Source organism: Lytechinus pictus, chromosome 8 (assembly GCF_037042905.1).
Source record: "Lytechinus pictus isolate F3 Inbred chromosome 8, Lp3.0, whole genome shotgun sequence".
Taxonomy (NCBI): Eukaryota; Metazoa; Echinodermata; class Echinoidea; order Temnopleuroida; family Toxopneustidae; genus Lytechinus; species Lytechinus pictus.
The window spans coordinates 5,388,155-5,415,277 of NC_087252.1; the positions used below are offsets into that span (position 1 = coordinate 5,388,155).

Genomic DNA, 27,123 nt, shown 5'->3' on the forward strand with positions numbered 1-27,123 from the left:
TTTTAGTTTATGCTTTTACATGGAGCAATATAAACAAAAGCACATTTGATGACATTTGGTTTCGTGGGAGATAAGTATTGCTAGTTTTGTTGTACAAAAAATGAATCGTACTTTCCTAAAAGTTAAACCTCTGTGGCAATTTTGTATTGATCATTTTTTGTTTAGCTGAATTAAGAACTTTGAACTGGAGGGAAATATTCTTAGGATTACCTGGAAATTCTTGTAGAATTAAATGTGTCAATTCTGCTATTCTTTTTATTAAATATGCAATTTTTAATTCCAGAGCTGAAGGTCGGGTATCTTCATTCATTAAAATACACAGGCATTTAAAGTTTACATTTACAAAAATGGGATGAACTTAAAGTGAAAAGAGATTTCAATGTGAACGGGTGGGATGTGTCCAGTGTGGTGCGAGTGTGAATGTTGATTATTTTCTTTTCTCTTTGTTTTCTTTTTACTAGTTCTTTTCAATTTCCCCTTCTCTTGTATCAATATGATTTGCAGGTTCTTTTCTTTATGTATCCTATTTCGCCAAAATGTTAAACGTTCATATGCAGATTTGTATATATTATGTTTGTTTACGTATGCATGGTATGTGCATGTGTGTATGGGTGTTAAGGTGGGTGTGTGTATGTGTGTCTAATTATGTATAGTTATGTTGATGTAAAATTAGATGCAATGATAATACATGTAGGTTGATTTCTGTTTTCCTGCAAATCATTTAGTCTTTTAATATTAATTATTATCAAAATACATAGAGGGTTGGGGGCTCAGTTAAGTAAGTTTTTTTTTCTAGATATAAAAGTATAATTTTAAGGAACTTGATTCCGTCCTTATTTGCTTTAGTTTTTGGTAAATACATATGTATTTTTTTGAATATCCTTGTTGATATAAAATGAAGATTTGTATTTTTTTATTTATCTGGAGTTTATATAATTATTTTTAATGAAATACTTAATAAAAACATGTTGAAAAAAAATGTATGTATCTACATATATATATTTATATATATATATATATATATATATATACATATATACATATATATATATATATATATATATACATATACATATAGATATATATCTATATATATATATATATATATATATATATATATATATATATATATATATATATACATATGTGTATATCTAATATATATATATATATATATATATATATATATATATATATATATATATATATATATATATATATATGTATATGTGCATATGTGTATGTCTGAATATATCATATACGACTTTGTTGTTGATATGTTGTTATATCAGTTATTATACTTATACATGTGTATGCCTATATGTCCATATGTTGCTCCCTTTATACTATTGATATGTTTCGTTCGTTTTTGTTAACCATGAAGAAGGCCTAAGGCCGAAAGCTCGGATTAAATTGACGTCCAATCGTCATTTTTTCGCCTAAGTATTTGGTGCAAGACACAGTAGTCATGTTAAGGGGTAGATGCCTGGTTACGTTTATATACACATATATATATATGTGTATATATATATATATATATGTATATAAATGTATAAATGTAAAGGGTAGATAGCTCTGGGGAACCTTGATTTAAGCTACGCCTACCATTGTTCTCTTCATCCATTTCTTTCACACAATATTTAAATAAAAGAGTTGCCAAAGCTGTAGTACATGTATAACTTTACACATTTATATATATATATATATATATATATATATATATACATATATATATATATATATATATATATATATTTATATATATTTATGTGTGTGTGTGTGTGTGTGTGGGTGTATGCATATGTGTGTGTGGGGTGTGTGTGTGTGTGTGTGTGATATTGGGGACAAGGGAGGTTGTTTGGGAGTGTGTTTCCTTGTGCGTGGGGATTGTGTTTGTTGATGTGTATATATAATTGCCCTTTTGTCCTCATTTACATGCAGCATTCTGGCTTAACATAGAGAAGAATGTAACAGCGGTGCGAGGCGGAAATATCTCCCTCCCCTGTGATTTCTCTGTTCCTGCACATGCAGTCTACTGGTACAAACACGACTTCACTGGAGCACCAGCTGACGGAGCATCACTCGTAGCCCGAGACTATCAAGGTATAACAGATCCTGTACCGGGCTTTGAGAGGTTCAGCATCACCAGGGATTACAGTTTGATCATCAAAAACATCATTGTTCACGACGAGACAACCTACTCATGCTTAGTTGTTGAGCTTGATACCTTGGATGTTGGTGAGGAAAGAGGCTATACGGACTTGAGAGTTATAGGTAAGGGACAGTAGCGGACCGTGAACCGGATGAGACAAAGCATTGGGGGGGGGCACTGCATTGTTTGTGAACAATGCCGTGCCCCCATGCTTTGTCTTCTCGGGGTCACGGTCCGCCACTGGTAAGGGATACATGTGTGTGTGTGTGTGTGTGTGTGTGTGTGTGTGGAGGGGATACTCATGCCTAAGAATGTCTATCCTAGAGCCTTCAAAACAGTATAAAATGTAGCTTAAACTAAATTGGACACTTATTAGGCTACATGAGTGCCATTGATATAAAGAAAAATATAAACAAAATCATTGTTAGAGCCCATAAAAGATTGACAATCAACAGGTCTTCGTGGTCTCAGGGCTTCCAGCAAAACAACAATGCGGGAATCTAGAAACAGGATTTAAACAAGATGATAAACTATAAAAGACTGCCCCCAGGATGACCATCTTTGCAGGAAGCATTGATCGATAACTCTCTTACAACTGCAACTAGACTTGCTTCATTTTATTGCGCCGTGTCACATCCTTTCCAGGACGCGTCAAAACGCAAAATGAAATTTAGCAGCCCCCCAAAAAAGCCCTTCACTTCAATATTCCCGTTTAACTTATATAATTAATTCAAAGTTTGTATGACCCATCACCACGTGGAGCGTCATTTACTACCATCAACCACTATCGTCAGTAACCTTTACACAAGCCACCTAAATATCTTTCAAGTTTAATTATACTGGCACTATAATGTCAGCTACTTTTTTTTTTTGGGGGGGGGGTATCATGTCAATTATTACTATCTAATTTTCATGAAAACTGAGAAAAAATGAGAATAATATTAATTTTACTTCACCTTGATGTATTTTTTTACGCATCTCAATTTTCATAATGTCGTTAGCTTTAGCAGAGCCCCTTGAACCGATCATCGAGATCATCGAGCCCTGTACTTTCACAGCGCAAGGGGGATGTATCTACCATGTTAATAGGCCTACTACTGATGGGGACACGTCGGAGGATGTAATACTTGTTTCTAAGCTTTTCAATATTCGACCTCTACCAAAATTGATTTGGATTGGAAGCGATGGAAGATTACATGAACATGCAACTCACCAGACGCAGGAGAAAGACGGGCTGTTTAACATTTCATTACAACTTCAGGTTTCTATGTTTTATTTTCATTTCATTTATTGTTTCTACAATTTTTTTTAATACAAAATAACAAATAAGATAAATAAGATACACAGTACATAACAACATATTGAACAAAAAAAGTATGAACATGACTGTATTTTCTATGACAAAAATAATTCGAGAAAATTGCAGGGGGTGCTACTAAAACCATAGATTGACTGTAAGGCAAATCTGAATATAAAAAAGGCCCAAGTCCAACTTTTGGCGAAATTGAGTTAAATATGGAAAATTGTTCCTTAAAAAATGACCCATCTTTAGTATAAAGTTGATGATGAATCTGAGCTCATCTCAGAAATGCCTTGAAGAAAGGTGGAAAATCTGCTATGAGTGTAAGAAAAGCCCAAGTCTTAGACTTGGGCTTTTCTTACGTTCATATTAAAGCGCCCTCTTCCATTACTTCTACTACTTACTACAGAAGTCTGCCATGTATATGAATGTAAGAATGAACCAAGTCCATATGATTATAAAAACGACCAAAGTCCACCAGATAAAAGACCCTGCCCACAAGTATATTAGACAGCTTTCGATTGTCTGCGACTGCAACGTATTCCTAGTTCACCGGAAGTGGTGACACAGCTTGTTCAGTATCACGTTCGTACATTGATGAAAACAGTTTCGATTTAAGTCGACGTATACCCGTACCAGGCCACAGCATATACCAGCGTGATAGCGAGCGGGCCGTGGGCCGATGCTCGGCCGGAAAATCAGGCGACTGTGGGTGCGACATTTGCACTCTTGCGCAAAAAGCCAAAAAAAAAACACAGTTGTTTGGAAATAGAACATCAGTTACCTATCGGATATGTAGTGTCTGAAAACAGGACACACTAAATGTAATGGAAGAGCAGGTAACAAGCAGTAATTTGCAGTTTACCAGCCCTGCTGAATCAACGAAACTCAAGTGTTGATGCGGCTTCGTTCATTTTTGCTAAGCTTGGATGACGTCATCATGTACAAACAAACGCTCGTTCGAGCACTATGACACCGAACGTCAAAACCCTCAAATACGAGTCACAGATTTGGGCAGTGAACGAGAAGGCTCGTCACAGATTACTTCGCGCATGCGCAGCGCTCCCAAAATTCCTTAATCTCGTACGTTCACATGGCACGTCACAGAAAACGAAAGCTCTCTATTATTGTTCATAAACGAATGTTCACTTGGATTTGTTTAATGATGTTCTCTGATGTCTTTTGGCAAAAAGTTCTTTAATTGCCCCAAATATATATATATATATATATAAATATATTTCAATTTTCTCGAAATGATCTCCAATGGACTTGTGCCTTTTCATATTCATAAAATCAATTACTAATTATATTCAATAATACTATCTTAATGTAAGAGTGCGGGTGCGGAAAAGGAGATGCGGGATCAGGAGGGAAAGAGCGCTTGGTCCATACAATGTATCTGGATTATGATTCTTTTTTCTTTCTTTTTGAAGTAGAGATGTTGTAGTAGACAACAAAATCATGTATATATTTTCGTGAGTATTTGTTAAGAAGAATTGTTTTAAAGGGAAGAATATCTTTCTAAAGTTTAGACGTTGATTTTATGGGCAACCATTTTGGGTATATGCTTTCGGAAATGTATATACTATCTTTAAGAAACTTCGAAAAAATGCATCCCCCCCTTATGCATATTTATTACGCTAAGAATCGTGAGGAACTAACGGAATATAATACAACTTTTCCCATTTGATACATCTCAATGACATGAATGAGGATGTAATGGTATTTGAAAATCCGTTTTTATTACTTCTACTTTGATTGAAAAACTGTGCAAATAGCCTGTCGAATCATTTGCAAATTTATTTTCGACTAATATCAAGTGATCATGCAGATAGCAATCCTGTCATAGGCTTACGAATTTATTCAGAATTTTATTGAGTCATTTAGTACACAGGGACATTAAAACGCATATCAACATGAAGTGCATCGTGTACTGATAAATGTAAAGATTATTCTTGTTCTCCCTTTATGCGTATTCATAGAAAAAAAAGATAATTATCCTACAAAGGAATAATGTTAAATAAATATGCTAACATCTGTGACCAGATCAACCTACAACGTTAATAGTTCGACATCATAATTGTCAAAATAAAATATCTTGCGACTTCGTCAAGTAGATGGCACTTACGCTAGCGATAATAATTATATTTCATTGAAATGTTTTTAAGGAATGATTGTTACATTCTTATTGACAGGTATCCAAGTCGCATCTTGATCACAACTATACCTGTCAAGCTAAAGGGGAAGCCGTGAATGGAACCTCATCAGTAGATATTTCTTTTGAGGATTCTGCTACACATGGTAGGATTGTTCTTTTTCAATTCAATTCAATTCAATTTATTTTTCTCAGTATAAAAACAATACAAATAGTACAAACATGAAATAAATCAGACATGGACATAAATAAAGTAGTATACTGAAAGGGTAGCAGCCAAAAAGAAGTTAACCTTATGTACGGCCGACCCAAATAAAATTATACATTATTTGAACAATTAAAGTAGAAAAGGGGAAAGAATTACCTAACTAACCCAAACAAACAACCAGAATGATAATTACGTAAAAATGAATAAGTAGTGATGATTTTATATTTACAATTTCTCCTAAAATTTAGTTTTGAAATAATTTTGTTCTTACTTTAGGTATATGAAAATCATTATTTCCCCTGGTTGTATAATTATGTACATTACGATTTAAAACAAAATAATTACATATTGACTGAGGTAAAATATATTTATAACACTTGTACATAAAAATTGCAGTCTCATAATTGTAAAAGTCATAAAATTTCAAAATCCTCTGAGACTTAAAAATTTGTTCATCTATTGGAATAAATAAATTTCGTACAGTCTTTATGTTCGACCTCTTCCAAAACCATTTTCCAATGTTCTTAAGACAACCACTTATCTTATAAAGTGGTGATCGGTTGTACATCCATTCGAAGGATATACGTTTACCTCAGTGAGGGAGATATCCAAAACGATTCAAGCTCTCCGATTGGATAAAACTATACAATCACTCACTTTTGGAGTAAGTCATGGTAAAATTATGTACAAATCATGTATTCACTTGATTTAATCAGTGAATGACAAGTAGCTAATGGTATGAACGGTTCGTCATAGTACGACACACATTTTCTTACCAAAAAACGGATCTATTAATTGTAAAATCGGAAGAGTACTTTTAAAACAACCACTTCCCTCGTCATAGTAACAACAACGCCAACTGTCATTGTGAATCGGGCCAAGAACGATTCAAAACACAACCACCATCTTTGTGCGCTTTAGACCCAAGCCATGCAAAGCCCTACAAGGCCTGGTCACACCGCCCGAGCGTTGTTGGAGCGGTCGTGGAGCGGAGAGAAAAAATCATCACCGCTCGCTACCGTTCACAACCGTTTAACCAAAGTTGGCCTTCGTTAAGGCAACGCCGAATATACTCGGCCACGGCTGATGGTCCCTCCTACCGCTCTGAAAGTTTTGAGCTGCTCAAAATATTGCAAGCGGTGAGCGGGCAATTTTCTACACCAGCAAAGTTGACTACCGCTCTAACACACGTACGTTCATCCCTCCAACTCAGTGTAAAAAGTGGGCGGAGCTTAATCGGATTTTCGGGCCTAGCAACCCTGTTAGCAACGCCTGTTAGCATCGTTTGGCTCAATCTCCATAATGTCTGCGATATTAAAATCCTACAAACTGATGGAATTATTCAAATTTAGTAAGGCTATGAATGTTTATCATTTACACTGACTATCGGTGTACAAACTCATACCGAATTTAAAGGCAATTGCCGGTTATATTACGAATTATCAGTCATTTTGATGAGTGATGCAAAGTGCCAAAATTTATGAAAATATAGCGTAAATTTTATATAGCATTTCAAAATCCTTATTTTCAATATCCCCATAATTTTTTGTTGTTTTAAAAAATATCTTATTACATTTACCAGAATTTTCCCGACCTGATAACGTTAATAGATTACTGTTTCTCGGCTTTATGAGGAAATGCCAGACCTTCAAAATCAGGTTAATTTTTGTTATATTTCTAACAGAAAATTGTTAGATTCGAACTACTATACCAACTTTACGCCCGAAGGAGGGTTATCATCTCGTATTGTTGTGTAAATGATACATAGCAATTCATTTTAGGAGTGTATTAATCCATGTTAGATAATCTTTTTCACGATGAGTTTTGTAATGAAGATAAAAAATCAAGTTCATTCTTGGCACGCGAGCCGCAGAATGATAAATTTTAGCGTGCGCAGACGGGGCTGATCCCTAGTGTGTCGGACGGGATTATCTAGTCCCATACTGGCCATGCTGGTTTCGGGTGGTATATTCTACGTACATTTTCCCCTTGCGATGACCACTGTCCAGTGTTATAGTGCTTAATGTTGATACTTAATCTGTGAAATGAATAGTTTACCGATATCTAAAAATGCTCTAATATACCTGACACATGATTGATCTCATTTTCGACTTTTATTATTTCTTTCGACGTGCATGAATTACAAAAAGTCAATCTTAGAATGTGTACATTGACTGTATATACTCTAGTTAAAAATGAAAGAATTGTCAAGGCTTGGGAAATATCGTGTTAAGTTTGCCCAATGTCATGAGTATCTCACTGTATGTTAAACAGATCACAGAATGACTGTAAACTTTGTAAATTCCACGGCTGCCTCCACGAACTGGGACATGAAGACGACATGGCGGCTCCTGATTTGTTAAAATAAAAATGATGGCAATATTTACAACAATTTTGAATCATACAACTGCGATAAACCAGGCTCTCGTGATTCGGCGGATAGTCCCTATAACCATTGCAAGAAAGCAAAACATAATTTCGTAATGACCTGGGCTGATTGGCACTTTGCGAGAAATGTCTCGTTTTTATACTTTCGGCCATGCAATCTAAAGCACTTTTTAAAAAATCTTTCTAACAGTAGTTTATTAATTTTAAGAATTAAAAAAATGTAGTTTCTGTGTTGAAAACGGAAGGAAGATTAGAGAAGCCTTTCGGCTCTCAATCCAGCTCCTCTTCCTCCTCCTTTTGTATATACCATCCCTTTATCTTTCTTATTTCTAATAGTAATTCCTGTTTTTATCGTGTAAATATTAAGTTTTTACCTTTTATCATAATGGGATCCTACTATAAGCTTTCCAGCTGTCCGAGATTACTGATTTTAATGCTACTGTATTTTATTTTGGTGACTGTATTCAATACAGTCAATAAATTGATTTTATTAGCCAATCTGGCTAAACAAATTCAATTCATCGATCAATCAGTCAATTTTCTGCTGGTCCCATTAGCCCCCTTTCTCTGCTACTGACTATAGGTGATAGAGGGAGGGGGGGGGGGAATAATCATCATCTCACCGTGCTCACTGCCGCCCCAGACAAGTGTGTTTGATATATTTTAATTGCAAGGGCTTCTCCTCCTCCTTCTATATCTCCCTGTTCTCTCTTTCTTTGTTTTTGCCTTTATATATCTCAAAGATCAGCTCTCCCTATTTAAATTTCCACTGTCTTCTATTATTCATTCCCTCCTGTTATGGTCAAGCTTCCTCAAATAAAGCTTGCCCTAATAATATTTGCCCCTCTGTCATTCTACCGGCCTGCAATCTCCTTTTGGCCCCTTAATTCTTTTTTTTCTCTCGGCCTCGACCCCTCCCCAATCTATTTCATCCAACCCTTTTCACTCCCCCAACTCACCATGATTATAATTTATAATCACAAGAGCCTGGTAAAATAGGCATATTGAAGGTCTTACTTTCATTTTAACAAATAATTTGAGTGCCCCCCCCCCCGGCGGTCATGCAGGTCGGCTTCATATGTTCCATAATGGTGTAGGCGGTCGTGGAATTTACAAAACATATAGTTGTTTTATATTTTCTGTTTAACATATACCGAGATGCTGATGACATTGGACAAACTTAACACGATATTTCCCAAACCTATATTTTAACTATACAGTCAATGTTCTTGACATCAAGTTGACTTATTGTAATTAAGGAAAGAAATAATAATCACCGAAAATGAAATGATTTATGTGTCAGGTATATTCCAAGCATTTTTAGACATCGGTAAAGTATGAATTTCATAGACTGAGTATCAAAATAAAACACTTAAACTGCACAGTGGTCATCGCGAGGGGAAAAGGTACGTAAAATATACCACCTGACTCCGGTATCGGACTGGATAATCTGAACGGACAGCCAGGGCGATCAGCCTCGTCTGCACACGCTAAAATTTAGCATTATGCGGCTCGCGTGCTAAGAATGAACTTGATTTGTCTGTTCATTACGTAACTCATCGTGAAAAATGTTATCCAACATTGATTGCTACACTCGTAATATTTAATGTTATGTACGATATACACAAAATTATGAGATGATAACCCTTCTTCGGGAGAACAATGGTATAGCAGTTCGAATCTAACTATTTTCTTTTAGAAATATAACAAAAAACAACCTGATTTTGAAGGCCTAAAACTTTCTTATGAATGATGGAGAAAATAAGCTACCAACGTTATCAGGTCGGGAAAATTCTATTTAATGTATTAAGATATTTTTTAAAACAACAAAAAATTATGGGGATATTGAAAATAAGGATTTTGAAATGCTATATAAAATTTACGCTATATTTTCATAAATTTTGGCATATTGTATCACTCATCAAAATGACTGGTAATTCGCTTTCTTACACACACTTGCTTATAATTTCGATATAGGTTGATACACCGATAGTCAATATAAATGATAAACATTCATAGTCTTACTAAATTTAAACGATTTCATTAGTTTTTAGGATTTTAATATCGCAGACAATTTGGAGAGTGAGCAAGAAGATGCTCGTAAGCGTCGCTAACAAGACTGTTAGGCGACCTACCGCGAGAGGGCTTTTATAATGGCGGGCTCCACTGAGTTGATACATAGCCTATAGGCGGTTCACGTACGTGAACAACGCTCAGTCAAAGTTTGGCACCGCTAGACGAAAGTTCGTGAACGCTTGGGTCCGCGAGGCCAACGCAGAAATCTTGAATGCTGGACAACCGCTGCTTCGCCAGCGTTGCTCGGCCGGCGATTAAATGGTTCTCAAACTTTGATGGAGCGGTTGTAAGCGCTTTCCGAACGGACACGGGATTGCAGGAACGGTGCATTCATCCATTCATTGTTAAACAATAGCAATGAAGGGATGTACTTTTGTATACCAGAGTAATTGGGGCGAGTACAATGAGTAGCTGCATAAATAGTACACTCTCTTTGTCATCATGATCATAGAGTAAAAGGGATGGTCCGGGCTGAACATATTTATATCTAAATACATAGAGTAGAATTCACTGAGCAACATGCCGAAAATTTTATCAAAATCAGATAACAAATAATAAAGTTATTGAAGTTTAAAGTTTAGCAATATTTTGTCATAACAGCCGTCATGAATATTAATTAGGTGGGCTGATGATGTCACATCTCCACTTTCCGTTTTATCATCTTATTACATGAAATCAAATTTTTTTTCATTATTTCATATTTGTGTGAATAATATGTCTCCTTTATAATGAGATAAGTTGCAGCAATAAATATCTAATACACTAAAGCAATTGTCAATCCAAGTTTTCTAGTTCTTGGAGGAAAAATTTGAATAAACCTCATTTCATATAATCAAATACAAAAGAACAAGTGGAGATGTGACATCATCAGTCCACCTAATGAATATTCATGACGGCTGTTTTCACAAAATATTGCTAAATTTTAAAATTCAATAACTTTGTTAATTGTTATCCGATTTTGATGAAATTTTGGCATTTTGCTTAGTGAATTCTATTCTTTTTATCAAGCTATACATACTTTCAGCCCAAACCATCCCTTTAAACCCCGTCGAGCCGACGCACAGTGGGCGGGGTATAACAAAAGTGCGCCAAAAGTCATTTTGGGCAATTTCATATTTCTAATTTGTGTCATGCCCAGCTTAAAGACAACACTTTGAAGAATGCTTCAGCAAAATATTTCATTCCGGAATTTGCATAAAGGTTGTTAATTTCCTACATCAAATCGTAAAATATGACATTTTGCGAAATGTCGCGTATATGACAACCGAGTTGAAAAGCAGGCCATTTCATAGGAGGTTTTTCATGTAGGAATCTGAAATGGCTCCTACATATTCCTAATATATTATTTTTTGTGTGAAAGGATTCAAAGTAGACAAAAGACACCTTTCACGGGGTTTATAGGATGATTATTCCTCGAAATAGGCTGAAAATTCATGTTTTTTGCATTTACATTAGAAACGTTTTGATTTCCGTAGATTTCCGTCTAAATTCTATAAGCATCATTTTTCCCGATGTCTAAGCTTTAAGTCGATACCAAAATTTAGCTGCCCCTTTTTGCCCTTTTTCATGTTACAGCCGATTTTACTTGACACAGCACTCCAAAAACTGTCATTTTTATACCGCTCAGTCATCGTAGCGAACCATATGGGTGTACATTGCCGTTCGCTTTTGCACGGCTAGGACAATTCCCCTTCCATTCCATGAAAATGACATTATTGAAAATGACACGCAAATAAGGGCTATTCCAACAACTCTTCCATAGATAAAACTTACTTGTAGAATAATTTCAGCCAAAAACACTCCTCATAGTGATACATTGGTGGTGTTATATACTTCGGGGGGGGGGGGGGGCAGGTGCCCCCCCCCCCATCGGCTGACCATCAAAAACAAAAAACGGGGAAAAAAAGAAAAAGAGGGAGAAAGGAATAGAAACGTAGTGGGAAAGAAGACATTATTGTTCATTATAATGTTATATTATATCATAATTATGTTATGTTATATTACACTTTTTCATGACTACTTAAAGTAGTAATAAGGTCTTAATATAAAACAGTTCCTGTCCGTGCTTACGTTCGCGAGAGTGGATTGGTGAAATATGTCTGCTCTCCATTAATTCCTAGAATCAGTCCTTAAAATGTCCCTTTTTCTGATCTGAATATCAAAAATTTTCAGCTCGCGCTTCGCGCTCGCATCATTTGGTTAGTGAACTACGTATGGTTTTCGTGAATTCCTACAAACAAGCCTTAAAATGCTCCTCTTCAGGTCTGAATTTCCTTAATTTTCAGCCCGCGCCTCGCACTCGCAAGATTTGATTAGTGAGATGGGTATGTTAATCACGATTACAAGTGCTTTATGTGCATGTTTAGATGTTATTCTAACAAAATCAGCAAGCGCTTATTGGCACTCACATCAGATGACTATGGTGAGATGTGTATACTCTTAATGGATTCCTAAGATATAGTCCTTAAAATCTTCCTGTTTGGGGGTTAATATTTACAAAAATTTCAGCTCGCGCTTCGCGCTCGCATTATTTAGCGAGACAGGTATCATGATTACAAAAGATTGATTATAATGTCCCTTTTTAGGTCTGAATATCAAAAATTTTAAGCTCGCGCTTCGCGCTTGAATTATTTGACCAGTGAGATACATATCCGTTAAATGGCACTGTCCTTAAAATGTCTCTATTAGGTCACTATACCTGGCAACTGGGCGCGCTTCGCGCGCTCACTAAGTTACTCATTTTTTTTGCTGGTGCCCCCCCAATGCCGTAACCCACGGTACGCCACTGCACAAGTCAACACAGCTTCAATTCAATTCAATTCAATTATTTATTCAACCATCAAAAGGATAAAAACAGTACAATATACAGTATTAACAAAGTATCAGAAAAAAAAACAAATAGATGGTTCGGAGACCCCGGAGAAGCAATGCTTATAAAAGGGGTCACCACGATACATTAATACATTACAAATGACAAAATTAAAGAGTAAAAATCCTAGATCAAAATTAAAAGAAACACTCCTGCAGCCAAAAAAAAAAAGAAAAAAAAAAGAAGAATGAGGTAAAAAAAAGGGGGGGGGGGTGAAGCACTAATGTAAGATGTGAGATCACATGCATTCGATCAATAAACGGAAAATAACATTTTCCTGCATAAAGATCTAAATCTTGATAAAGTAGAACTATTTTTTATATCATTTGGAATTTCATTCCATAGTTTGGGGAAGTAAGTCTTAAATGAATTAAAAGCAATTGATGTTCGAACGTGTGGAGGGCGTAGGCATTTGCTGTGACGGGTAAAGTAAGAATGGATTTGAGAATTTGAAACAAAAATGTCACTGAAGAGAGGTGGTAAGATTTTGGCATTAAGCTTGTACATAAAAACTAGTGAATTTAATGATATCATATCTTTTAAAGTTAATAAATTTGATTGTAAAAGCAAAGGCTTTGTATGACTACTAGAAGGAGCATTTGAGATAAGTCTTATTGCTTTCTTTTGTAAAATTGTCAATTTATCCAAGTGTGTTTTGAATGTATGACCCCATACAATGTTACAGTAATTTAAGTGAGGAAGTATGATACTGTTATAAAGAGTAATTAAAATTGAATGGGGAACAAAATGTCTAATTTTAGAAATAACTCCAATAGATCTTGAAACTTTGGTACAGATTGAATTGAGATGTGGTTTCCAAGAGAGGTGTTCATTAAAAATTACTCCTAAAAATTGAAAATGTTTTACTTGTTTTATATTATGTACACCAAGAAAAATATTTAGAGAATGAGGAGGGTCCCTCCTGCCTCGAGTTCGAAAAATGATATACTTTGTTTTGTCTAAATTTAAAAATAGTTTGTTGCAAACGAACCAATCATTTAATTTTCTTAATTCATTGTTTGCTGATGAGACAAGATTATTTATTTTTTTATGAGATAATGTGACTGTTGTGTCATCAGCAAACAATGAAAAGTTTAGAATTGGGGAGCTATTAATTATATCATTAATGTAAACAAGAAACAGGAGGGGGCCCAACACAGAGCCCTGAGGAATTCCACAAGATATGTCTCTGTGTTGAGATTTGACACCATCAATCACCACATGTTGGTTTCTATTAAATAAATAATTAAGAAACCACTGAAGGGGAATTCCTCGAACTCCATAATCTTCTAATTTTTTTAACAATATGTGGTGATCAATGGTGTCAAAAGCCTTAGACAGATCTATAAAGACACCAAGGCAAAAATTACCATCATCTATTTCTTTTGAAATTATGTTAAATAAATTTAGGACACCAAGGTCAGTAGAAAAGTTCTTCCTAAATCCAAATTGTTGTGGTATTAAAACATGAGTAACTGTTAGAAATTTGTACAACCTGGTATATACTAACTTTTCTAATAACTTGGAAAAGAATGGTAATAAAGCAATTGGACGGTAGTTTACAATGTCATGTCGATCACCCCTTTTAAAGATGGGAACAACTAAAGCAGTCTTAAGCTTATCTGGCACTATTCCTTGTGATAAAGATTCATTTAAGATATAACAAAGAGGGTTTACAATGGAATGAATACACTTCTTTATAACACGACCAGCAATAGAGTCAGGACCTGGTGAAGCAGATGTTTTCATGGACGACAGAACATTAATTATTTCAGTATTAGAAGTGGGATTAAAGAATAAAGAAGAAGGTACAGGGTTTGATAAATAGTCAGTGAAATGAGAGACGGGATTGGGAATCTTTTCTTGCGTAGTTTTACCAACATTAACAAAATACTTGTTAAAAGCTTCACTGATTGATGTTTTACTAAAAATCTTTTCTTGGTTAAAATACATATGAGATGGAAGTGAGTCTTTCTTTTTACCTAATATATTATTTATTTCAGACCAGGTTTTTTTCATATCGCCTTTTGTTTTGCTAAATAGGTTTTCATAAAAGATTTTTTTACACTGACGAATAGTACAGGTTAATGTATTTTTATACTCAATATACTTATTTCGACTTTGAGAGTCTCTTTTTTTGATATAGCAACAATAAAGTCTATGTTTTCTTTTGATAGATTTCATGATACCATGAGTAATCCAAGGTTTATTATACTTGATAAAGCACGGTTGATATTTTTCAGATTTTAAAGATTTTTTGTTATATAAATCTAATTAATGATCATTTTGATGCCATAAAATTATTTTCGGCATCTCGTACGCACTTTTTAGGCATGTGAGAAGCATAAACCAACATTCACTCTGGTCAATCTTAAAGTAGCACATAATTGTTTAGCGTAATTTGTCTTCTCACAGCTAGGTTTTAAGTAGCCAATCAAAATTTGGTATCAAGGTGACGTCATATCGGCTTTAAATTATTTTCAGTCGATTCTACGCTCAAAATTACCCATAATCAACATGTTAAAGTAAAAATCTAACACGGATATAATTTTGGCGCACTTTCAAATCCTTCTGGCCCACTGTGCGACGCCCACATGCGCAGAACTCCACTCTGTCAACGGTCGAGTCACCGCTAAACCAACGCTCGCGACCGCTCGCCACTGTTAAACCAACGCTAAAGCTACACTGGCTTCAGCGGTGCACCGCTAAGGCAACGCCCATGTTTTCTTCGATTATTCCCCCAATATTGTGAGCGGTGACGAGCGTTGTCGAAATTCGACCCTCTCTCCCTACCGCTCCATGACCGCTCCAACAACTCTCGGGCGGTGTGACCAGGCCTTTAGTGTCAAGTTTGTGAGTTTGCCAGTAGACAATATACTTGTTTTCGTCATATTTAGATTTAGCCCGGCTATTAAAGTTTCTGCTTTTGCTTTTGTAATTAATGACCTGAAATCCTCATTCTTGCCAGTAAGGTTGTGTCATCTGCGTACCGCATATCAATGGTATTTTCCCCTTACTGCCTTGCCTATATTTGTTTTCTCAAACAGAGCTTGTATCATAATATACTAGCCATATATATTGAAAAGGTACAGGGATTGAATGCACCTCTGTCTTACGCAATTTCTGTCTCCCAAAAAATAAGATCGACGTTTTACCATAATTGTCACCCCAATATTGTGATTCACCCCGCCCCCCCCCCAAAAAAAAAAGGGAGGTGGGCTGTTCCCCAGAATTATTTTCAGCGCGTATTCATACTGAGTGAGGCTTGGTCTTAATTCCAGTGTATTGCTAATCTTTAGAACACTAAAAGATACATCTCAACCGTTACAAAGCAAGATAAGTCGCATTACCTGGCCTGAACGTATGAGCTATGCTTCCTAGTTACTGAATGACACGAAACTGTATATTAATACAGGATAGATGAGGCATAACCTTGTTTTTTCATATATACAATATTTTTTTTATGGTTTCTTGTCAATTCGAGGGTGCTGATTACGATCTGAGTGAGGCCACTCGTGTAACTTTGAGCATTTTCGGCGAACTGGCAAAATCCAATATGGCCGCCAACATATGCATATTACCCATGAAAATTACAGATTTGCCAACAAATTGTCTATTAAATGTATGTATTTGTGCTGCAGGAGTAAAATACTCTCTGAAAAAAAAATTATGACAAAATATTTATTTCTTGATACTCAAAGTGGCCGCCACAGACCTCTGCATACCATATTGTGTACAATATGAATGGGGAAAATTATTTTTCACAAAGGCGATCACTAAACTGCAAGTAATTGTGATCTATGGACAAAGTGATATATGAAAAATCATCAATGCTAAAATGATATATCATTTATTATGTCATGTATGGGAAAATTGTTGTATTTAATATTTAAAATAGCTGCCACTGGCCCAAATAATATTATTTTCTATGGCAAATGGGCCAGTAAAAATAGCAAGACTGAGCACTAAAATGCATATTATTAAGAGAAACGAGTGAAATACTAAAACACAATTGCTAACGAAATATATCATTTAATATGCCATGTACATGTATGTGATAAATGCTGTATTTTGATATTCAAAATGGACGCCAAAGGCCCTAATAGTATTATATACAATGAGAAAATGGACCAAATAAATCACAAGAGTGAGAACTGAAATGCATTTATTTGTGATGAATAAATGGGATACTGTCTAAAATACATATTTTTAAACTAGATATAAAAAACAATTATCATTCAGGTTTAAAGTTTGTGTTTAATACTGTATTTTTACTTTCAAAATGGCCGCTATAGACATTGATTGCATTATGGACAATGCAAACTGGGAAAAAAAAATTACACGAGTGAGCACCATAAATGCCCGCAATTGTGATCTATGATTAAAATACTGTCTGAAAGCATAATTTCTAACAAGATGTACAGATAGGTGATAATTATTGTATTTTGAAAGTCAAAATGGCCGCTACAGTCCCCAACAGTGTTATGTACAATGTAAATGGGGACAAATGATTTTAACAGATGTTGGCTTTGCTTGAACAAATGGTGTTGTATGACTGAAATATTGTCTGAAAACATGATTACTTACGAAATATGTCATATTATCTAAAATTTGGGTGATAAATACTGTATTTTGAAAGTCAAAATGGCCGCTACAGTCCCCAACAGTATTATGTACAATGTGAATGGGGACAAATGATTTAAACAGATGTTGGCACTGCTTAAACAAATGGTGTTGTATGACTGAAATATTGTCTGAAAACATGATTACTTTAGAATTATATCATATTATCTAAAATTTAGGTGATAAATACTATATTTCAAAATTCAATATGGCCGCCATATGCCCTTAATCATCTGTCCTCATTCAAATTGTACATAATACAATAAAGTCACATGGCGGCCATTTTCAATTTCAGAATGCCGCATTTATCACCTTAAATGCACCAGATATGATATATCTCGTTAGGAACCATGATTTTAGACAATATTTCACTCTTACATCACAATTATATGCAATATTTATGGTCAAGCAAAGCCAAATTCTGTCAAAATTATATGTCCTAAATAATACATAATACTTTAAGGACCTATGGCATCCATTTTGAATTTCAAAGTATAGCATTTATTACCTCCATGACCAATATGTGATGTATTTATTTAGAAATCATGTTTAAGACGATATTTTTACTCATACATCACAGTTACATGCATTTTATGATTCTAACTCTTGTAAAAGTAGATTCCCTCTACGCATGTAACCTAATTTAATTAGGGCTTGTATCAGCTATTTTGAATGTCAAAATACAGTATTTATCACTTACATGGCAGAAGAAATACTATATTTCATAAAAATCATGTTTTCGAATAATGTTTTATTATACAACAGGATTATATGGATTTCATAGTGGAGTAAATATAAATTCTTAAAATATTACATGTCCCTATTCAAATTGTAGATAATTCTGTTGGGACCTATAGGGGCCATTTTCAATTTCACAATTCAGCATTTATATCATGCATGGAAAAATAAATGATATGTTTCGTTAGAAAACATGTTTTCAGACATTATTTTACTCAGTGATCACTCTTGTGAAAATCTATTTCTCCAATGGCATTGTACATAATGTATAATTGGCCCATGACGGCAATTTTGAATGTCAAAATGCAGCATTTATCACATAAATTGCATTTACATTTCGTTAAAAATTATGTTTTTAGCCAGTATTCCAATCGCTTATCTTAATACTAGTAATATGCATTTTAGTGTGTGTATATATATATATATATATATATATATATTTATAGAAATAGTCTGCTTCGGAATATGGAATAAAATAATCATAAATGGTAAGGTATATATATATATTGGATTTTATTGCAACAAAAACTATCAAAATACAATCACAAGCAGTCAAAGACTGTTTACATGTACAATCGAAACATAACAAAATATAAAGTAAAAAATTATAAATACATATTAAATACGATACAAATTCATATAAATGAGAAATAAATCTACCATAGGTAAATACCAAAGACCATAACATAATTACTACAAGGTGTCACCAAAGAAGAAAAAGGGGGAATTAAATATTAGGAAGAAAGAGGAGAGAGAAGAGGAAAGAGATGAGCAAATAAGACAAAAGAGAAGGGAAAGCAAGAGGTGGAAATAGGAATAAGAGGCAATCTTAAGAATAAAAAAAAACTCATACAATACTAGACATTTCACAATGGTCACTTACATATAAATAAAGTAGTAATTCAATTGAATCGAGCACAAAAAGGGAAAAGGAGATATATACCCACTCTTGTGAGTTTTTTGTTACCCATTAACATTGTACATAATAGGCATTTGATGGCTTTTTAAATATTAAAATGCTTCATTTATTGCATACATGACATAGCAAATGATACATTTCGTTAGCAATCATGTTTTCTTCATTATTTCACAAAAAAATCTCAATTACTTGCATTTAGTGCTCACTTTTGTGAAATTAGTTTCCCCATTCATATTGTACATAATAAAGAATACAGGGGTCTATGGCGCCCATTTTGAATATTTTTGTCAAAAATCGTTTTTTTCAGAGAGTATTTCACCCCTGCAACACAAATACATACATTTTATAACCAATGTGCGGGCAATTTTATGATTCTCATGGGTAATTTGCATATTTTGGCGGGCATGTCGGATTTTGCCAATTTGCGGAAAATGCTCAAGGTTACACGAGTGGCATCATTCAGATTCGTAAACAGCACCCTCTCATTGACAAGACACCATAAAAATATTGTATATATGAAAAAACAAGGTCTGATTAATTTTCTATGGGGCCTATCCGGGACTATATAACAAGATAAGATCATGTTACGATGATATTGACTATATTAAACCCATTATTATATTACCATCTTTTAACAGGTTCAGAGGATCGTTTGACCTGGATAGGTGTAAGCGTGATAAGTGTGGCTGTACTTCTACTAGTAGTAATTGTCCTGTTGGTATGCCTGATCTATCACCGAATATGTGGACGCTTGCCCTGTTTAACACGAGGTAAAGATTGTGCTAAGTTGGTCATCATATATTTTTCTGTTAATTTCTTACAACGAACCATTCACTGTTTATTATGATACATACTGTATTCATTATCACTATCCACAATCAACCATCGCACATCCTTACCATGAATTTGTCACTTGATTATTTCCTCTTTCTTTCAACCAAATATTTTCAATTGAATCATTGGTTTATTCTGAAAGAGAACAATATCTATATCTACGTACATGTAAGTCCATCCCATTGGCCCTTAAAATAGATATTCAGTACTTACTATAGAGATTGTTTCTCACAATTATTTCTGGGTTTTCAACCCGTGATATTTTGAGTCCATACTTCCCTGACATAATAGGTTTTATTTTCACATTTCCTATCGAATATCCATGAAAAATATTGTACCCAGGAATCACTGAAATCGATTGAATTAATTGTTAATGATCCACGAAGACCTGTAGCTTACATGATTATCGTCGACGTTCACTCGGGAAATGTAAGAGGGTAGATGTCAATCGGTCAGGGGAATTCCTTCCATCCTTTATTCATTGATATTACATAAGATCATGGAAAGTGCAAGAATGTAGTCTTTAAGTATTCCAGCTCTAAAAGGTAAAGGGAGCACAAAGTTCAATACTTCTCTTGCGTGTTGTTTCTTACATGTTGGTATGACCCCATATACTGTTAATCGCCTCATGAAGTACTTTTCCTGTATCTTCAAAGTCGTTTGTGCGACAGCATAAGACGAGATCCAACCATTTTTTATATCGATGTTTTATTTTTCTTCAGAATATAAAGATACAAAAAGAAGCAAGAAGGATGGGGTATTGAAGGCAGTAGAAAGTAACTGTGATGATGAATCTGACCAAGATACCGAGAGAAGGGAGGCTGATGAGATGTTAGCGACAGTCGGGTATAGTGATGGAGGTGAACCTGACAGAGACAGGATGGAGAGCAATTGGTGGTGTTCGTGTGGGAACTGTCCTGTGATGCAGCCTGATGTACAGTGCCTTTGTTGCCGTGAACTCAAGAGATGTCGTGAAATTCAGACCAATGGGTGTATAATTGATTCTAAAGAATTCCAAGTCCTATGTCTTACCAAACCATCTCTTCGTGTGTTTCTCTCTTTGAGGAGCAAAGACCATCGAATTCCTGGAAATATGGGGAACGAGTAAGCTTTTTATTGTTTTTATTATTAAGAGAGGGGGGAATTTCAGTTAAAAATTTTAAGTGATAAAGAAAATAAAATAACATACCAAACAAAACATGTAGAAAAGAAGAAAGGTGGGGGGGGGGGGTGGTAAAATGATAAAAAGATACAACTGTAGTAAAAACAATAAAGTGGTTAAAAAATCCGATGGAAATAAAAAGTAAGGGTTGATGTTCATTTGGCACCTGGACTGAACTTACTTTTTTGGCTGCAAAATAGATTCACCGCACACCTTACGACTGGTCCCATGTTACGATTTTTGAATAAAATCACACTTTGCTCTTTTTCGGAAAATATGAATGGAATTTTCTTTTTATTTGAGGTATTGATTAATTGAATGAATACTCATAATAATTTCGATGATTTCGAGCCTTTATTTGGATTGAAGGTCAAATTACATTCATATCGTAGCAAATTTTAAGATTTAGAACCGAGTCTTTCTGCCCAATTTTGACCTTTCCTCACCAGAATTTGGCATGCTTCATGTGGGTATTTGCATTGCAGCATTTGGTAATTTTTACCGAGGCAAATTTCCATATTGGTGTCCTTATGGTTCTTTCCTTTTCAAATGGCCATTTCAGATCATATCGGTTTGCCGCTTACAGGATTTGGTCAGATTACTTACACGGATATATGGGTAAAGGAGTTCGAAGGCCTCTTCCAGCCTGCGTGGTGACACGAGTACGCCAAGAGTTCCCCGAGGAGACAGGTGTCTACGTTGGCTTCGAGTTGGGGAAACGTGGGGAGAAGGTAATCGAAATGTCCCAACTGTTACAATATAGAATCTTCCGGGAGATAGTGACACCTAACAATAAATTTGCACACATAAACTCGTGTGTTAAAATAATGAGGGGTAAATGCAGTTGTCAAAATCTGTTTTAATGATAATGATAACAATGGATATTTAGAGGCGCTAAAACAGAAAGTACCATAGCGCGTACAATGTATCAATAATGATTAAACTTTTGCAATAATAATCGCAATATCCAACATAAAAGGGAAATTAATTATTGAGGAATGAAGTACATTTTAAGGGAAGATTTGAAGCCAAGAATCCTGGAAGCTTTTCTTACTGGAAGAGGGATGGCATTCCAAGACTTGGCAGCTGCTACAGCAAAACGTTTTTCAACAGAGGAGAGGTTCGACAGTGTCTTGTGCTAATATATTTTTAATAATTCCATCCCACCAGATAGAAAGAGAAAATTCCAACAAGCACTGCACTCCAAGATTTCGTTTGAAATCGGATGTAACATACGAAACTTATGTAATTTTTAAGATTTGCATAATTTCACAAAATAGTTATATGCACATCTGGATCCTTGTCGATAAGGAAATATGGAGACTGATGACGTAACCAACTCACTATTTCGTTTCCATTTTATTATATGGGATATGAAGTATAAACTTTTTCTCACAGGTTAAAACAATGATTATTCCTCCTGAATATGTAAAGAACATGTTATGGTTTATTTATGTTCGTTTGTATTGTCAAATCTGTAAAAAGTGAAATATTGAATAATCCATCAATAAAAAAGGAAATAAATTGTGGTGAGTGACATCATCGAATTTCTAATTTGCATATCACTGAGGTGTGTGTGCATATAACTGTTTTGTAAAAAAAATAGGGAAAAAATTGAAATGTCATACCTTTCTTATTTTACATCAGATTTCGATAAAATTTTTTGTGTTAAATTTTTCTCTATTGATTCAAATGATTTTTTTTTCTGGGATTGATGACCACACGGTTATCTTGCAAATTACCTAATTAGCTGATACCTTACATATTAAAGGTTTTCAATATCAATATTGCCCTAACTACAAAAATAATAACCATAATAACATCGTTTGTGGAAACTAGGCCTACCATGGTAGTAATATAAGGCAATGATAATATCAAATGCCCCCAAAACATAACGAAACCAAAAACAAGAAAAAAAAACCACGTCGAACCTCGTAAACAATTGAAACGCAAAAGCATAGCTGTCACCCTTTATGTTCATCCATTTCTTGACAAAAAAAAAGACTAATGATATCACGAAGGCATAATCTGATCACCGTAACGTTATCGAGCAACGTACATGTACCATCAGGTGGTGAAAAATAGTTCCTTACGTGAATTCGCTCTTTATTTTCTATTCCGATTACATTGATTTTGCTATGCACGGAATGTGGTGTCAGGAGGGGATGCAGGATTTTACAAAGGAGGAGGGGGAGGGGGGCTCATTTTCAGGCTGAAAATTTGACATGCAAAAAAGGGTTCTTTCATTCGTGGAAATATTACATGTAATTAATGTATATATTTTTAAAGGGGCCTAACTTTCAAAATGGGGTCACACTTGAATAAAAACGGTGTTTTTACATTACAAATGTCGATCATGACTCTAAATAGAGGGGGCATGGGACGGCGGCGCCCCTTTGGATCCGCCAGTGCGTGGTAGGGATTTAATATATCATGCAATACTATCATACTTGTATCTGCTCATAGGAATCAAAGTGCCTCTTACCCGAACAATGATGAACATCCAGGAGACAGCATCCCTAATGCAGACACTGGAGCCGAATGAAACTTTGTTCAACGTGTGGGTATTGGGACAGGATGAGTGCGAGTACAGCTTGATGTTACCCCAATCCGGCATGGCTAACCGGCTCTTCTTGCGTTGGCTGTGTGATTTCAGTCAACCCTTTCTATTATCTATTATTCTCTTTTTTTAAAGAAGATGTTTGTGTATGAAATGTTACCTTCTCTAAGTTTCCCTTTCACCCATTGTGTACGTTCACTCAACATTGTCATGATTGTCTATTATCTATTATTATCTCTTTTTTTAAGAAAAAGTTTGTGTCTGAATGTTCTCCTTTTTCTTAATTTCCCTATCACCCTACCGTATCAAAATATACCATACAAAATACGCACCCAAGGTATCCATTTAGGCAATATATTCCACATAATTCATGTGGTATAATACTTTCTGTATACTTATAAGTATGATTGTGCAGAGCAAGTGCATATTTATATAAAATTTACATATACATTTTAAAACATAAGCTTAAGCTTAGTTATGTATATAATGTACAATGTATATGATAGATATCGATTTGCTTTTCGGAGTATACTGTACACGTTTTTTTTTTTTTAATAATCTGCCCGGAGAACGCAATGACGTTTGTTTTATTTAGGTTTTTTTTTTAATTTACAGAATTTTCCACACTACTATAACAGACTTTTAATGATATCCATTTAACTCTATGATACATCGTTTATGTATTTTTTTCATCGTACCACCGTGATACCAAAGTACACAATGAAGGATGAATTGCAGCATGATGGATTACTGCTAATTAATGAATGATGAAAAAAACAGGTATCCTACATTTTAAAAGAAAATCCAACAGAGCATCGTAAGGATGTAAAATACGTAGTACTAAAGAAGGTTATTTCTCGCATCGTTCAGAAGAGCACCTTATTTTTCTGAAAACCGTCGACTGCTTATTACTATCAGAAACCCACATGTACATGAAAAAGTTGTCTTATAGTTAATATCATTCTACTTATAATCATTTTTCCTGGGTTCCAAAAATAAAGTGATTTACATTTACAAGGGCACTGCACAGATCACTAAATCAAAATTAGCAATATTTTTTTTACAAAGGCTGGCTTCAATAAACTTTACATAGATGACTTAATTGTCATGCTATATTACTTTTTATACGTTGCAGGGCGGCTGTGCTGAGGCTATGCTGCTTGGTCCTTTTGGGGGACCGCCGCGCGTGGTGGTGGTTTTCAGCAATGGACGGGTGCCGTTTCGACATCATTGTTGTTAATGACTTTGAGTGGTGTGTAATGTGGATTGGTGTGATGTGTTGTGAGTTTTGTTGTAGTGTGACGTGTTTTTGTAATGTGTGGTATGGGTTTTTTTGTTGTCGAGTTTTTGTAATGTGTTTAATAGTATAGTTAGTGTGGGTGTTTTTTTTTGTTTTTGTAGTGTGATGTGTTGTGATTGTCCAATGTCAACCGGGGCCCACGGATGTGTTGGACTGGCACCGTGTTTGGGGCGTTTTCCCCATCGGCACCAGGTAAAGTTTCAGCGCAGCTGCCCTTGCAACGTACTATTATATTGTTTTTGGTTAGTATTAGGTCACTCTGCAATTTTGCATTGTATATTATTTAATACCATTAGTTTTTTTAATTATTTATTATATGTTATATAATAATAATAAAAAAAAATAATAACAATAATAATATAGGGTATTTATATTGCGCACACATCCACCTTGTTAGGTGCTCAAGGCGCTCCTATATTACCCGGCTAAGCTAGGGTTTCATAGCGCAAAGAGCTTTTTAAGGAATTACTTCCTACCGGTAACCATTTACCTCACCTGGGTTGAGTGCAGCACATTGTGGATCAGTTTCTTGCCGAAGGAAATTACGCCATGGCTGGGATTCGAACCCACGACCCTCTGTTTCAAACTCCGAAGACTTATCCACTGGGCCACAACGCTTATATATTGTTCTTTGCATACCAACAACCAGAATATGATTTTTATGCCAATGTAATTTCTTTTTATTTTGAGCATGACAATACATTTTGAATATCCGAATATCTACAGTGTGTATCTTAAAAAAAAAAACGGACAGATTTGAAAAGTCTATACATTTTTTGTTTCAAATAATGATGTCATTATTTTGGTGTTAATAGATGCTCTAAGGTCTTATCTTTGAAATTCAATAAAAAAAAAATGTTCATGCTTGAGCGAACACGGGACGTTTTTGTTTGGGGTTCAAAAAGAGGCTTGCGCAAGAATTGCAGAATATGAGTAATATGATGATCAAACTTCTTGCTAAGGAGACTTCTTCTTGACCTTTTCATCTGTGCCACAATTTTCGAATTATACTGTCAAATTTCATATACAAATTTATTTATTTAATTGAATTATTATTTTTTTTCATCTAAACTTCTCTTACCTTTTAATTTTCCTTCATAAGTGACTGAGAAAATATTTTTTTTTTGTCAACCCAAGCAAGAAGATTCGAATTATTAATTGGGAAAACTTGTGAATATTCAAATCTTTTTATTATGTGAAACAAATTATGTTATGTACCTTTAAAAGACATGAATCTATTTTCCAAGGGGTCATTAATTCCTTGACCAAGTTTAATTGCTTGACAGGAAACACATGAAGGGATTCATGTCTTTCAATGGCAATAGTGTATTGAGTCAATTTTGAAGGAGCTCTATATGGCAGATTGGGTAAAATGTATCAAAAAGTTGTGAGCGAGCGAAGTGAGCACTCAAATATTACCATTTTTGTATTGTAATATTAAATTTTGTGATAGATTTTGACAATATTCAGAAAATGATATCATATTTTAATACTTTCTATCCCTCCTTTTATCTCCTGTCCTCTTTTTTTTTCTTGATCATGATTTTTTTTTATTGAGGGGGGTGGGGGGGGGGGGCATCCCGAGCGCCCGCCCATTGTGTGGCACTGTTCAAAAGGCACCATAACCTTTGTAGCACACAATGAAAGGATTTGAATAAAAAAATCCATGCTCTCCCATAATTCGGTTGAAACAAAATTGTTTTAGCTTGAAGAAGGAATATTCAAAGCTAACAGAGAGCTTGTTAAAACGAAACAACATAGTAATTCAAGCAGATAAATAGATCTGAAAATGAATTTTGACTGCGCGATTAGAAAATTATGGCAAAGATAATGACAAAG

At 34.8% G+C, this 27,123-nt stretch overlaps 1 long non-coding RNA gene across 1 annotated transcript; it reads left to right on the top strand.

The window, feature by feature from the left end:
* Nucleotides 1-1,950: 1,950 nt before the first annotated feature.
* Nucleotides 1,951-7,345, top strand: LOC135154851 (uncharacterized). Its single transcript, XR_010294273.1, has 3 exons — nucleotides 1,951-2,274; nucleotides 3,154-3,413; nucleotides 5,648-7,345. It is a non-coding gene; the product is annotated as an uncharacterized LOC135154851 (long non-coding RNA).
* Nucleotides 7,346-27,123: the final 19,778 nt, after the last annotated feature.